This window comes from Triplophysa dalaica, chromosome 4 (genome assembly GCF_015846415.1).
Source record: "Triplophysa dalaica isolate WHDGS20190420 chromosome 4, ASM1584641v1, whole genome shotgun sequence".
Taxonomy (NCBI): Eukaryota; Metazoa; Chordata; class Actinopteri; order Cypriniformes; family Nemacheilidae; genus Triplophysa; species Triplophysa dalaica.
Genome location: NC_079545.1, coordinates 16,191,604 through 16,206,484, shown reverse-complemented (window position 1 = coordinate 16,206,484; position 14,881 = coordinate 16,191,604). Strand labels below are relative to the sequence as shown.

Below are 14,881 nucleotides of genomic sequence, written 5' to 3'. Positions count from 1 at the left end.
ACAATTTTTAAAGGCTATGAAAGTCAAGGTCATGACATTGTGGTTGTAACTCTTTAGCTTGGTTTGAAAGTGGAGGTCGTGGACAAGGTCATGCTTTCATCTGCTTTCTTTGGCTCTCGGCAGTGAATTTGCCAGATAATGTCATGGGTCGACATGGCGAGACAAGGCAGGAGAACCCAATTGCAGGCAGACAAGGCAAGGATGGTATGGGGTAAACAGATATTTATTATACAAAAAGACACTACAAAAGACAAAACCAAACCCACGAGGGGGAAAACAGGACTGGAAAAACTAACTAATACAAGGACACAGACTGACTAAACTAAAAAAACGAACACTAAACTGCACTTACTAGACACTGGGCAAGACAAGGCACCCACATTCAGTTACAACAGTCACAGCTTTTACAGAGAACAATGTACAGAGAGCATACAAGCACAATGAACGAGCACAGGACAATGAACACGAGGGTGTTTTAAAGGGGAGACAAACAAATGATAATTAACAAGGAACAGATGCTGGGGATTAAGCACTAATGGGAAGGTTAACAAGGAAACGAGATGGCGGGAAACACTGACGAGACACGAGAAAGAGCATGAAACGTCAGTAAACCAAGCCATGACTTTCTCACACAAAACCCTAAGGCTATGCCATGACTCCACTGCAAGACAAGAATAAACATGACATGATAGTGGAATCATGACAGATAATCTTAGAAAATGTGCACAGGTAATACTGGCTATCATTCTCAAATGTTTAATTGTTCTGATGAAAAGCAACATTCATTTATGATGTTAATGAGGCGTCTTTGCTAAATGATCGTTCTTTTCTATCTCAGCTGTTAAAAAGACTAATTAAATTTAAAACGTGTTTTGTCATGCAGGAATTTCATTTGAGATTAATTAAAGAACGATTGTTCATGTTTTTACACAGTGTTGAGTGGTTTGTGTTTTGCTACGGTATGTGAATAGTTTTTATAAAAAATTACATACAGTACCTAGATATTGTATGACTCAGGTCCCTACTTCATTATAATTTAGTTTTTCAAAGAATGTTTACATTCAGCGGTTGAATATTAAAGTCACCAAGTTACCTCTGACCATGAGAGCGAGTCGAAGCGTTCATCTCCACACGTGAGAGGTTTTCTGGATTAGAGTTCTGCTTACTGTTCGTCATTTATAAATATTTATTCATAGAGCCGTCCAGTGTTTTCTCTCAAGCCTTCAGCTCTGTGTAAAGGTATGCAAATGAAAGTCTAATCTAAATACAAACTAATGCCTTTTGTCTGATAAACAGTGGCAGTCCAGCCAAGACTACAAACATTTGCGTCTTGTGTTTGTCAAACAGAGAGAGATTCATCGAACAATGTCATGTCCCATGATTCAAGAAAACGCAACTTTAAAATGTGCTTGTACTTTGATTCTTTACACACAAAAAGACATTAACTTGAAGTTGATATTACCTTATTTATATTTTTTTATAGTTTAGTCTGATATAGATGAAGCTGACAGAAGGCATGAGTCTCATCTCTGAGGCTTTGGGGCTGTTTAGATTTAGATTCTCACAAGGGATTCCTGGAAACTAAGTCACATACCTCAAGGACGCATTTGCAGAAATATTCAAGCATGCGGGTGAATGTTTCCTCTGAGCTAGAATTGGCAAATTAAAAGGAATTATTTGTGTTTGTATTGCAGATTTCATAATCTAGATCCTTTCCAGGAATTGTAGTCCTGGCTCCTGGATTTTTATAATATAGATTTAATACAACATACTGTTCGGCCGTGTACCATTACAGTTAAACACGGCTGAAGATGTCGGATGTGGACACATGACGGCGGTTTTAAGCCCAGATGCTTTGATTTGTGCGGGTTTGTTGGTGCGGTATTAGTCCCGCCCCTCCTGCAACGTGATTGGATTGCTGAGTTAAAAGTGACATTGACAAGCACAGCATTCTTTAGCTCAGCAGGTAAAAAACAAGGTAACATTTTATTTTACGGTGCACATGTTACACATGTTACATAACCTTACATTTAGTGAATCGTTATTATTCAGTATTTAAACGTATAATTACATTGAAACAAGGACACTGTAAAATAAAGTGTAACCAAAAACACTTGTTTAAAGCACTTATTTTTGCAACCCTAGTTTTTTGTTGTTTTGTTACTCTGTTATGCAATCTGACCCTGATGCCCCGAAGCTCATCATTTTCTCGTGTAGAAATGTCCTCGAACCACCAGTTTCATTTCATTAAAGGTCAGGCGCCCAATCAAAGACTTCGATCCGTAGCCAATGAAATCTAAAAAGCAGTCGTTGCGCATTCAATTGTTTGGATCAAACATTCCATGTCCGGAAATCCTTCACATCTGTTTTTTCCGCAAGCAACATGATTCTCAGAAGTCAACAAACAACACTATGACAAAAAATGATATTGATTTCCTTTTGTCTATATTTCATCTACTGAGTATATGTATGTGTATCTTGCACACTATCATCTGTATAAGTCTGTATGTATGTAAATAGTACTGCCTATATGTAAATTATTCCTGCACTTTCTGGAGTACGCTCTCAAGAATTTCACTCACCAAGGCACTTGTGTTGTGGTGATGTGACAATAAAAGTGATTTGATTATTTCAGGGGGGAAGTTACATTGTATCTGTTTCCATCTGATTGGCTGGCTTTACTTGACTTGAGGACGTGTTTAAAAGGTCCAAGAAATGGAAAAATGGTTCATTTACTTTTTTCTTTGTTATCTTTAAAGATATTTCCAGGCTCAAGAGAGTGATTATATACCACTATAAACCAAAGGAACAAGTTGCTCACTTCTTAGCAATGATCAGAATGCAGTGTGGATTATGTCATAACTCAATGTCTTGTAGGTCAGATGTTTGTTTGTATAATGTGACTTCAGGAAGCATTTCTGGAATTACAGTAGCTAAATAAGCGAGAAAAAAAACGCACTCGACTTATATTTCTGTTGAGGATCATTAAACAGAGCCAATATAACTCTAGGATGAGTGGTTGCCAGGGAAACATGGTTGCTAACATTTTCTGTGTGTATGGCTGCCACTTGTTCTAGGTGGTCACTAGGGAATTTCCATGTGGTTGCTAGGGTGTCCTTCCTACAGATCTTCAGAATTGCAAGCATTTCAGATGAATTGGATACATCTGAAATCCCTAATTCCAAAAATGAGGAAATCAGTGACAGTGACGTTTAAAACCCAGAATATATATTTTTTGATCTTTCATATAAAATATGTTCTTTTAATTAAATTAAAAAAAAAAAATATGACATCAATGTAGATTGAAGAGGTAAAATAATCTTGATTTGGGTAAATTTGTTGAGAAATGTTTAGATTTTTGAAGATTGAGATCCTCCATAAAATTGTCTTTTGATTGCAGATTTGACAAATCTGAGCTCAGTTTGAGACATTGTCGACATCTCTTCTGAAACTCATTTGTCAGATTTCCGACTTTTTCTCATAAGACATATCTGAGATGCAGATGAGATTCAAGCAAACATTTCAATTTGCTCTCTATTGAATCCCACTGACGTCTAAACAATTCATACATTGAAAATATCTTATTTGTCATTTTTCTTTTCTTTTTTTAAGAAGGTTATCACCTGTGGACAGATGTGCAGATCTCCTGGTTTATTAGTTCTTATTTAGAGTAAAAGAGCATTTTTCTGAAAGTCTAGTCTGCCTTTTATAGAAAAGCATCTTTACATATTCTGTTTTTTTAGTCTGGCGCGATTCTGCTATTGCCATTACGCCCAAAACATTTCTTAAGGATTTGTAATCGTGACAGAGTTCCTGTATGTTTTGTTTATTTGGTCACTGCCAGACATGTTGGAAGTGAACATCTTCTCAGAAACATCTTGGGTGGTGCTGATGTTGATGTGAGAATGTCCAGCACATGATTTAGTTGATTTAGTCATGTACTGCACACTCATACCAGGAAACCACAGGACTGTGTTTGGAGTGAGTCCTTAAAATACATTGAAAAACATACATTTTAATGATCTTCTTGTATAAGAAAGAAGGTTTGAGTGAAGGTCACCGAGCTGATTTATGGTTAATCTATCTCCTTCTAAGAAGTATATTAGAAATACATACTGTATGACATCCAAGCGTGTGTTGCTGTCCCTGTTGGGTCAAGTGTATCTTTCCTGTCCCGCTCCGTCACGCTGCTGGTGGCTCTGGAATGTGTAAAGAAACCAGCGGACCGTCACTCATTTTGAATTATTCCACATAAGCTGTTTCCATTTCTCAACAGTCAGGGAACTTTGCAGTGAACTTGGTATAACCTTGTGTCATTTATCAGTGTCTGGAGCCCTGTCTCTGAAGGAAACATATCATATGTATTACATACGTCATATTTCATTGTTTTCGGTGTAATGTTAATAGAAGATGTGCATGTTAAGGGGATACTGTTTTAAAAAAATACAAACATTTGACTTACAACTTTGGTATCTCGGAAAAAATGAGCATCGTCTGAGAAGCAAGGGTCCGATTTTCAGAGATAGAGAGTTTGAACTAAATCTTTTTAATCTCACTAAATCTGTTCTGCTTCTGTTTTAAGAATAAAGCCAGTTGTTATAATGTTCAGACAGCCGGTTGATATCACAGAAATTAGCCCCGACAGTGTGACCAGGACCCGACGCGAAGTGAAGCGCTTATCACACTGCTACTTGCCACATGAGAAAAAACTGGACATGAAATGTGAATTTGAAATATTTTATTACCTCATTCTTGCTGCATGCAGACCTTCTGTGAGGAAAAGCAATTTACTTTCAGTTTTAAGGTAAGAAACGACATTTAGATGTCAAAAACAGGCAATTTGTAATCATTTGTAAATAGAATGTCATATACTGTATGTTATTAAAAGACATATTCATATTTCATTTATCAAAAAAAAACTGTCAAAATGATTTGCTGCATCCGGGTTACTGAGTTTTGAGAAGTCGTTATCTCGGAATAACCTGCAAATGTGGCAACAGGCCAATCAGAATCAAGCATTCTAACATATTAAACAGTAGTAAAGAGAAAAATAGACAATCGGATATTCTGGATGATTTCAATTGATGTTTTTCTGTATTGTAGATGTTACTTGTGTTTTTTTAAAAAGGCACTAAACTAGAGTCCGTTTGGAATCCATAAGGTTTAGAAAGTCAGACAGGATTTTCCACGTGTGTATCCGTGATGTGGCAGATGAATCGGAAGGTGCTGTGGCTGAAATCCCATATTTGTTCATGTTTATGTCGGGGGTGACAGATCTGCTGTATGTCAAGCGCTGAATGACGCCATGACTTGAAACCTGTTACTCATCCACTTCAGGATGGCCAAAGGTAGGCATTTTTTCCCAAAAATAAACTTCATGAGACACCAGATTGTGTAGCGACTCAGCATTACCCGTGATTTCCAGCATCAGTGTTTTGGATGGAATGCCTGGTGGACTTGTCCTATGGATTCTTGGATCTTTTGGAAACGCACACACACCATACTTCTCCGCATCAACTTACAGCCTGTTTACTTTAGAAAGGACAACATGTCCTGAGGAAATATCTCTGCCGGATTGACAAATCTTTCTGTTTAGGGTTGTGCTTTAAATTAGATAAATAGTGGCGGGGCTAGTTGTTACAGTTTTTTCCAAAAAAAATCAGCAAAGATTTCTAGTTTTTAATTAAATGTCATTGTATGTATAGCCACAAACCATTACAGTCTGGCATACAGAATGGCTTTTACTGAGATTGTGACAACTAGCCCTGCAGTTTAATACATGTGTCTTTCATGGCTTTTCCACTTTGCAAAGTGTGATATTTTGATGCATTAACATCGTCGTTGATATTCAGTTTTGATTTTTCGCAAAGTAATCCCTATTCACGCTCTGTCACTGGTTTAATACGTTGTTGTAATATTTCAAGAGTGTTGTTATGCAGTCATCTGGATTTGTTAACATTAGCCGTCTGCTACTTGTATTTCACTTTTTCCCAGAGAGCTCATACATGTTTGTGTACATAGTTCTTGATGTATTCCGTTTGTTTCTTTGTGTTTGTCTCTATGGAGTAACTGCATGTTTGTTTTTCGATTCTTTAGAAACTATGATGTCATTCTAAAAGTTTAATTGCTACAGCTCAGGGATCTTAAAACTCGAGTGTAGATTGTGTTTGTGAATAGTTTAACACCTTATGAGGATATGAAGGCCAATATAAATCACACGTGTTAGCACAATAAAGTTTATACCAAAGTTTACAGGTTTATGGCCGACATTGACAGGGCCTGATGATGTCGTGATCTTCGGCTCTGTGGGGTTTACAGCCATCTGGGTTGTATATGTGATCTTAATGGCCACCATCTTTATTCCATTTCAGATCCATTATGGAAAATAAACTTGTGTTTATTGTCATGCAGGTGTGGTTTGGGTTGATTTTATTGGATGAGCCAACAGGAAGTGTTGGCATGCGATGACTACAAGGCAGAACTGAATCAATCCTGCACACCCTGTAACACCATCCAAATGTTCCCTCAAACGTGAACGAATGCCATTCTAGCCAGATAGAGTTCAATTTATGATGCCCTCTTTGTTTAGATTTTTATATGTTTTGGATAAATGTAAAACAACCTTACATTAGTCTTAGATAAGGACTTTACCATCGTTTCTGTTAGTGTCAGAATTTGATTTGACCGATGAATTGTTAACCACCAAACTAGTAATGTGCGCCCATAATTTTACTAGTGTCAGATTTAATTAAGTTTTAGCTTTAACACCCATAAACATCGACATACAGTATGAACACCACCCCTCCTCTGAGAATCTCCTGATGATGTACAAAGCTACATGTGATTTTTTTTGCATTTCAGTTTATTTCCATTTGGATGGAAATTCTAATGTTGAAATAGAGAACAGTAGACATGATAATAACTAACACACAGTAGATTGAACACATAAAAGCTATTGTCAGTGCTACAGTATGGCCCGGTTTCGTAGACAAGGTTTAAGGCTTGTCCCAGACTAAAATGAATGTTTGAGCTGATGTCTTCACTAAAAGTAAATTGCCCTGACATATCGTAATATATGTCAGTACCATTCTTTTTGTCTTGAGATGCACACCAGTAATGAATTCTTCTAAGGCATTTTTATAGAAGCGATTTAAATATCTTAATTCAACTAAGGCAGTGGTTCTCAACCTTTGCATGGTTGCACCCCCCCCCCCATAAACCCATTAAAAAAACTTGCCTCCCCCCATACTGTACATTGAGGATAGCTGAGATAATGTATAAAATATTTTAGATATATAAACTTTATATAAAGAAGCAAAAAATACCTGTATATGACAGATAATCTCATAAAATCAGATTATAAATGTAACAACCCTGCTGATAAAAACAAAAGAAACCATCACAGAAATTAATGGTTTCCACTAAAATACCATTGTGAACCATTAGCTTTTTGCATTAAAACCATTGCAAAATTGTACTTTTTTTGGGCATAATTCCAAAAGGATTAATCTTCCAGATCACGAGAACGGTGAGCGTTTCATGATTTTAACACGAGCGAGAGTTTGTTCGCAGTTTATAATACAGACGCGGTGTGGTGTCATTTGCCTGTCGAAAATAGCGTTTTATATATTTTATAACTGTCAACAAGTTTAAACAGTCGTCCAAGTTGAGAAATACATGAAAAGGCACTTTATTTGCACACCACTCATGCGCACTCTGGGAGAGAGAGATTTGCGCTTATTCTAAAATTACAGTCTTTAAGACAAACATACTTATCTGATCTGCCTGTTTCTTAAGATGATGTATAGGTAAATGCTGATGCTTCCTGAGTGGACGTCTGCGTACTTTGTAGATATAAAGCTTTTGTGCGCAGCCTAAAATTGCACTGTGCAGGACAATGAGTCTGCGCGGCCGCAACAAACGCAACTTTGCCCTCCGTCAATTTGCAATTGTGTTCCTCCGTCCCAAAGGTTAGGGTTTCAGGGAACCGTCACGTCCCACCTGCACTACCTCTGGCAGTACCTCAGCACCCCCTGGTTGAGAACCACTGAACTAAGGCATAGTCCTGACTTAGAAGAACAATACAAGGTTTAAAACAAAACTATTTCTTCATAGTTATATAAAGACCTTACGTAATGAAATGTTTGTAATACCTTAGAATAAGCTATTTATCTACATACAGAGCTGGCCTACATACATTGAATTCGCCGCCATGTTTTGTACAGCAGCCCTAAACGGACAAACAACTCTACAAAGCGCGTTTTTCCTCCCTCTCCCCTGCGGTATAGTGGTGAGACGGATCGCGGATGATCCATGATCTTTACGCATTATTGAGTAAAAGAGTAAAACGCGCTCTCGCTCTCTCTCCAGTTTAAGCGCCAACGCACTCTCGCCCTCTCTCTCTCCAGTATCTGGCCGAGTACAATATTATAGTGGTTCCAGATAAACAATGCTCAAAACGGTTCAGTCAAAGAGATAATATTACAACAACAACATATATTACATATATAACAGAAAAACCAATGTTACTCATATACTGATCCGAATCAAAGCAACGTCCTCAGGGGTGATTTTTAGACGATCTTCCTCTCCAAGGTCTCTCTGTTGGAAGGTATCTCCATAGATATCTATGAGCATCTCTGCTAAAAGCCTTAGTACTGCTGGTCCTAACGTGTCTGGCTTTTATCCTTCTTTTCATTCTTAAAATCCACAGAGCTTTTATTGTATGTAATAAATAAGACATCGCTCTTTCTACGGTCTTCCCGCTTGATCTCTTCCCTGCGTCAGCATGAGAAGACACGCTGGCGCAGCCGGCGATATATTTTTGTACTCTGGGGCCACCGTCGTGTTTGGACTGGGAGATTCGTTGCAAATCTATAATACAATGCTAGTGGCCACTGTAAATAAAAAATGTGCACCTTTAAGATAAGCCTTCTCTGCGAATCCGGGCCCATAAGTCGATTAGGATGTTTTGTTTTATTTGGTGGCATCTATATAGACTGATGTTTAGAAAATAACAACAGAAGGACATGACTTTTCTGAATTAAAACGTTTTTTCAGTAACTTCCAGTCTTTGGAAACCCTGGAGTGCAGAAACTTAAGGAGGTTTTAACCACTTCATCAGTCAATAAAATAACTTGTGCACAAACGTCTCAACAACACAGATCCTAAAATACATCTTGTGATTTTATCCTCATGCGTCTGTTATTTGCATTTAACTGTAACGCAGATTTAAAAAATGCTTCTGACTTGTGGTGTCAAGATCTGGTTTGCATTCAACGTCTTCGTGGCTCTTGGTGGAGAAAACACTGTGTGTTGGTCTTGCACGGGCATCAGGTGTTTTGGGTTGATAGTGATTTAAAAAGTTTCATGTTTTATTTTCTGAATCTGCAGTGCTTCAGAGTGCAATGGGATATTAAACAAGAAAGAATGTGGGCTTGAGGGGAATTTCTATTAAGAATCGAAAGAATCAGAAGTTTGTGCTACATACCAAAATGAATCCGCGGAGTTTGAAATGAATCGTTGAGAAGTTTGGTTGACGTACTGTTTGTCGTTTCGGTGGATGCTTTAATCGTATCATTGGTACAATAAGCATTTTTTCCCATTGATGGGCATTAAAAAGTTGCCTGTTTTATGAAGCTGGTTCAAATGTTCATTTAATCATAATTTCTAGATTATTGTGGTCAGTCCAGTCCAGTGTCTTGAGAATTTGAATAATATTATACCTCAGGAGTGACATAAAGTCATCCCACAGCGATATGAAAGACTGACAGCATAACAAGACACATGAAAACTGTGATCAAAATCCAGGTTATCACATAAACAAATTATTTCTCAAACTTTACCCAAGAAATATAACTCTTGTTTTGCTTAAACCAGAATATAAACTTGTATTTTTTGCAGTATTTGAGGTCTGAAGAAAACAGAACATCTTTTCCGTTATTTTCAACTGTTTCTCCAGTTTTCATTTTCTGCAAATAAATGCAAATAGAAACAATATTTTTACTTGAAATTTAGAATAAATACTGTTAGTAGTTCACAAAATGATCTCAACACATACCTATAAATGGTAAATAAAAAAATCAGAAAAACTCATTTGAAATGGTCTCTCATTTTGTTCCGCGGCAGTATGTCTTTTTTTCAGTAACTCATAAAAAATGTTGCTTTTTACTTTTTTTACTTAATTTTACTTAATTTATTTGCACAAGCGAAAGGAAAATACAAATTTACACAGGTGTTGCTCTTTCAGGAGATTTTCATTAAAACGACTTTTATTAAATATCGACTTGGTATCAGACGTTTCTTCTAAAATTCCATAGAAGAAATAAAGGCAGGAACAAATGTCACATGTAGAGTTTGGAAAACGTGTGATGTAAAATGAATAAAGATCTGGATTTGAGTCAATTTGATGATAAATTCTGTACTGGTTTCAATGGTAATCAGAGGGCTCATAATGGTATATCTTGGACACAGCCGAGTCGTTCTGTTTGTTTGAGGCTTTGAAGTTTCAGCTTGGATTAAAACCTTATCCTTGTAAAAAATTCTATTTCATCTCATCTCTCTATAGAATCTTATATCACACTCCAGGGAGGTTATGGGTAATATATGCTGAGTGTACTGTGTAGGCACCTCACATGCAGTGGGAGGGATGGACAGAGAGAGAGCGGGAGGGTGTGTGTGTGTCTGAGTTCATGAAGAGGCTATTTAAGGGCAGTCCTGTATTTCGCAGCGATCTGACCGAAGTCTCTCATGTTAAAAAGGTGTAACTCTTTCATCAGCCCTCTCTTTCTCGCACACATCTGCCCAGAGGCTCAGCCGGCAGACGGGCGTGTGGAATACATCACAAACGCTCTCTCACCCGGCACGTGGAGACGGAGGCTGCAGATCGACACCGCTGGAACATCTTCAGCTTCTCAGTGCAGTCGTTTCTGTCCCACCTGGATGTGATCGACTTTTGGAGACTCGGTTTAAAGCAGGTTGGTTTCATTTGCTTTCATCGCTGTGTAGTTCAACTTTCTATTTATTGTTCTGGATTTTAGTTCTTTATGGAGGACGTGGGTTTGATAACTTTCCCCTGGTTGGTTTAACATCAGTTTGGAGTTCCTCATTGAGATTCCTTACCAAGACTAATGAGAACTAGTGAGAAGATTGAGAGATCATAATGATTTTAAATCTAAAGAGAGATGAGTTCTCATTAGAGTTTCTGGGTTTTCTTGAATTAAATACTGCAGGTGACACATGAGAAAAATCTGAGAAGCAAGAGTCTCTTTTTGATTTCCAGTTAGTCTCATTGAAACAGTATGTAGGAGAAACACTTGAGATATTAAAAAGCTTTTGTCTGTGGTTTTTCATTTGGAAAGTCCAATGCATCACTGAAGTTTTTTTTTGTAGATAAGTGGCACTTATTAAAGACAACATTTCAAACAAGCTTTGAACAAATTAAAATCAACGCTATTTCTTTTCTTTTTCTTTTTCTTTATTTTCTTTGGTAATTCGCTGCATGTTCTTGCTTTGCTTTCAATGTCTTTGTAATCTTTCATCAAAATATAACAACCTGCTCTATCTTTCAAACGCATTGTTCTTTTTGGATCACGTCACTTTTCAACAGATAAAAGGTTATTTTTATTAATGTATTTTTTCTTGATTGTTTACATGTAAATCTGCATCCAGATTGGATGCAAATGTGTTTACGTTGACTTTATTGTTTTTATATAACTAACAAAATGTTCAATATTTACTGTATGAACACCTATGAATGAACATTATTGTGCGGTTTTGATGCAGTGGATGCACACAGATGCTCTGTGTGTGTACGTACGTGTGTGCGTGTGTGTGTGTGTGTGTGTGTGTGTGTGTACAGTATAAAAAACATTACGCCTATGGACTGTCCCCACGGAGATAGTAAACCAGACATGTGTGGTGTGAGTGATGAATTCCTCAAACCGGTCTGGTTGTCTTACTTTGATGCCACCTGGCACCCGTCTGTCAGTCTGTGGATGTGTCTGTTTGACATGAACTGTATACATCATGTAAATGACTTCCCCTTACAGAACAGCACGAACAGAAAGAAATGTGGAGCGATGCAGCTGCTGCACTGTATGTGTGTGGGGGTTATGTGGGTTTTGAGATGAAGATACATATCAAACCATCATTATTGAATTAGTGGTTCATGGTGAAGAAAGCAGTAGTTTTGTTATCATTGCTCATACTTGAGGTAAGAAATTCTAGCGATCCTATAATCTGAAGTATAACATTACTGAGTATTAGTTTGTACTACAAACATTAACGATTTTCAAATTGTGAAGAACAGATTTGCTTTGTGGACAGTAAATCTATATATATATTTATTTTTATATGTTATTTTAGTCAGAAAGCATCTATCAACTACCTTTACCAACCACATATTGTAATTGCATAGCAACACAAAAACCGCTGGGTCCACCGTGACAACCGCACTGTAACCTCCTGTCAGCCGAGAAAATTCCCAGTTTCCCACAGGCAGTCTGCCGTGAAAGCATCTCAGCGCACTGAGAAATGCATGTCTGCCATGGCAGTATACAATGATCAAATGCCAAAGATAAACATAGATATTGTACAAATAGTCTCTGTCACAAAATCTAGTTTTTGACTTTAACACTATTATTGTAAGACAATTTTATGTGCATGAGACATGGAAATATAGTAGGACATTTTGCAAGTTTCTTGTCATAAAGCCGGTGGTCGTGGTGACGGTTTTATCCTCAGGTTAATGAAAGTGTGTCCCCTTGATTCCAGCGGGCATTTAAGATCGGAGGCGTCGAAGCGTCAAGCCCCATCTCTCCATCCCTGTGAAATGAAAAGACATAAATACACTGAGGTCAGCGACAGAGGCGGGTTTATTACGCTTCGGATATGTGCGGTTTCTAGTGTGGAAGGAATGCAGAGAACAGAGTGAGACTGAAGAAAAACAAGAAAAAAGCAATTGCATCTGTTTTGTTTTGTTGGACTATTGACGTGATAGACAATTCATTTATTTTAGACAAAACTGAAGAAAAAAAAATCAGAAATTGAAAATGTTTTGAAGCTCATACCTCTATAAACATTATACGTTTGTTTTGTTAAGCTGAAGAAAAGAAGTGTGCTTTAATAAATTTGCAAACAAAACCATATACAAGTGCATTGAAATTTGATTGACAGTTATTGGTTTTATCCATGTGTTAAATAAAATGAATACCAACCATGATGTTGATGGACAGCTGTGCAGCTAACCATGGTTTGTAAGTTTCGTGTTCCCATGAAGAATCCTTGATATAACCGCCTACGGCCCATAAATCTCAGAGAGTCTGGACAGTAGGATATCAGTATTGGACTGCGTGTGGAGTCACAGTACAGATGGTAGATTATGATGGAAAACCTCCAGGTTTTATAAGCGTCTCTCTGGTAAGCGTCCAGTGAAGAAGTGAGATTCTCTCTGGTGTATCTGTTTCACATGAGGGAAAGTGTCACGTAGGGTCGGTTTTCTGATGGTTTCCTCATCACGGGCAATTTTCTGGCCAGTTCAGTGAAACTGGAGATTTCTTGGAAGTTGCCGTGCAATTCATTTGTGAAAGCCTAAAGTGTGTTTCCATCTGCAAAATTTGCTGATGTAACTGATCTTTCAGGTGAGGGGGTGTGAGTGTGTCACGTGCTATTATATTATATATGGACGTATCATGCCAGGTCCAACTTTTCCAATTTTGTTGTTGGGTGATGTCATATACAGTGATGTTGGACTGAGTAAGCCTTTATTTTTTGCAAGCAATATATAAGCCACAAACCGTTTTTGTTACAGTATAATAATAGATATATTTTAGTGAATGTTCTTTAGGTCCGTTCAGTTGATGAAGGACTCGTGGACCTCATGATCATACCACGGGTGGCCTCTGTTGAGCTCTCTTTAGATAAATAATTAAAATACAGCCTAAAAAAATACAAAACCTCTGAATTTAATGGATGGAAATAATCAAAAAGATGAAATAACAATAATTAAATGTCATTCATTATCAACTCAACCAGAAAAAAAGTGCTGAAAAGAGTTCAGGGGGCAAGGTTGGATCCAGATCCAGTCTACTCCTGTTGCATTGTGATTGGTCGACACTAGATCCAGTGTCCTCCCACTGCGTCTTGATTTTTGCAACAGTTTTGCGTCATACTTGTGTTGTAGCTCTACCATTTTCACATTGAGTCGTAATTTAAGACGGAAAAACAAACTTGCTGAAAACAAACTTTATTTATTAATCTATTTTTATTTTATTAGGTTTAGGGTTAGGGTTTGGGTACTTTTAAGAACATATTTTAACATTGTGTGATCATGATTTACTGGCATATACTAAATTATGATTATAAGAGCAAACGTTGGTGACCACGGTTTGCAACTTAACTCTCCAAATTACGGCCAAGTATGTAAAGTTGGAATAGTCTGGATCAAACCTTTTACTCAATGAATATCCATCTAATGCATTTAATATATTGACTTTTATCACAATTTAAAAAGATAACAAAATCCAAAAATGGACATTGAATGACAATATAGAGCGGGGTTCTCAACCTTTTTAGCTCCAAGACCCCTCACTGTATTCAACAATATTCAAAGGCACCATAACCCTCACAAAAACACAAAATTTCTACCCAATAAAATATTTCAGAGCTTGACATCCACTGGAAAAGTGTTTATTCAAAATAAAAATTAAATTAAATATATCGTTTTTTGGTTGTTTTAAAATGTATTTCAATCCTCATTGGGTCTAATTTTATGACTATTAGTCATCCTGAGGCCCCTTGGAATTCCGCTGGGGCTCCCTTGCGGGCCACAGCCCTCCTGTTGAGAACCACTGAAATAGATTAACAGAAATATGTTCTCAAA

General features: G+C 37.3%; 1 protein-coding gene across 2 annotated transcripts in view; it reads left to right on the top strand.

The window, feature by feature from the left end:
- The window catches only part of tnca (tenascin Ca), a 73,415-nt gene that overhangs the window by 25,576 nt on the left and 32,958 nt on the right, over positions 1-14,881 (top strand). For both annotated transcript variants that reach the window (XM_056745345.1, XM_056745346.1), the window contains one exon: positions 10,808-10,976. The gene's annotated coding sequence lies outside the window, so the exon portion shown is untranslated. The remainder of the gene's footprint in view (positions 1-10,807; positions 10,977-14,881) is intronic.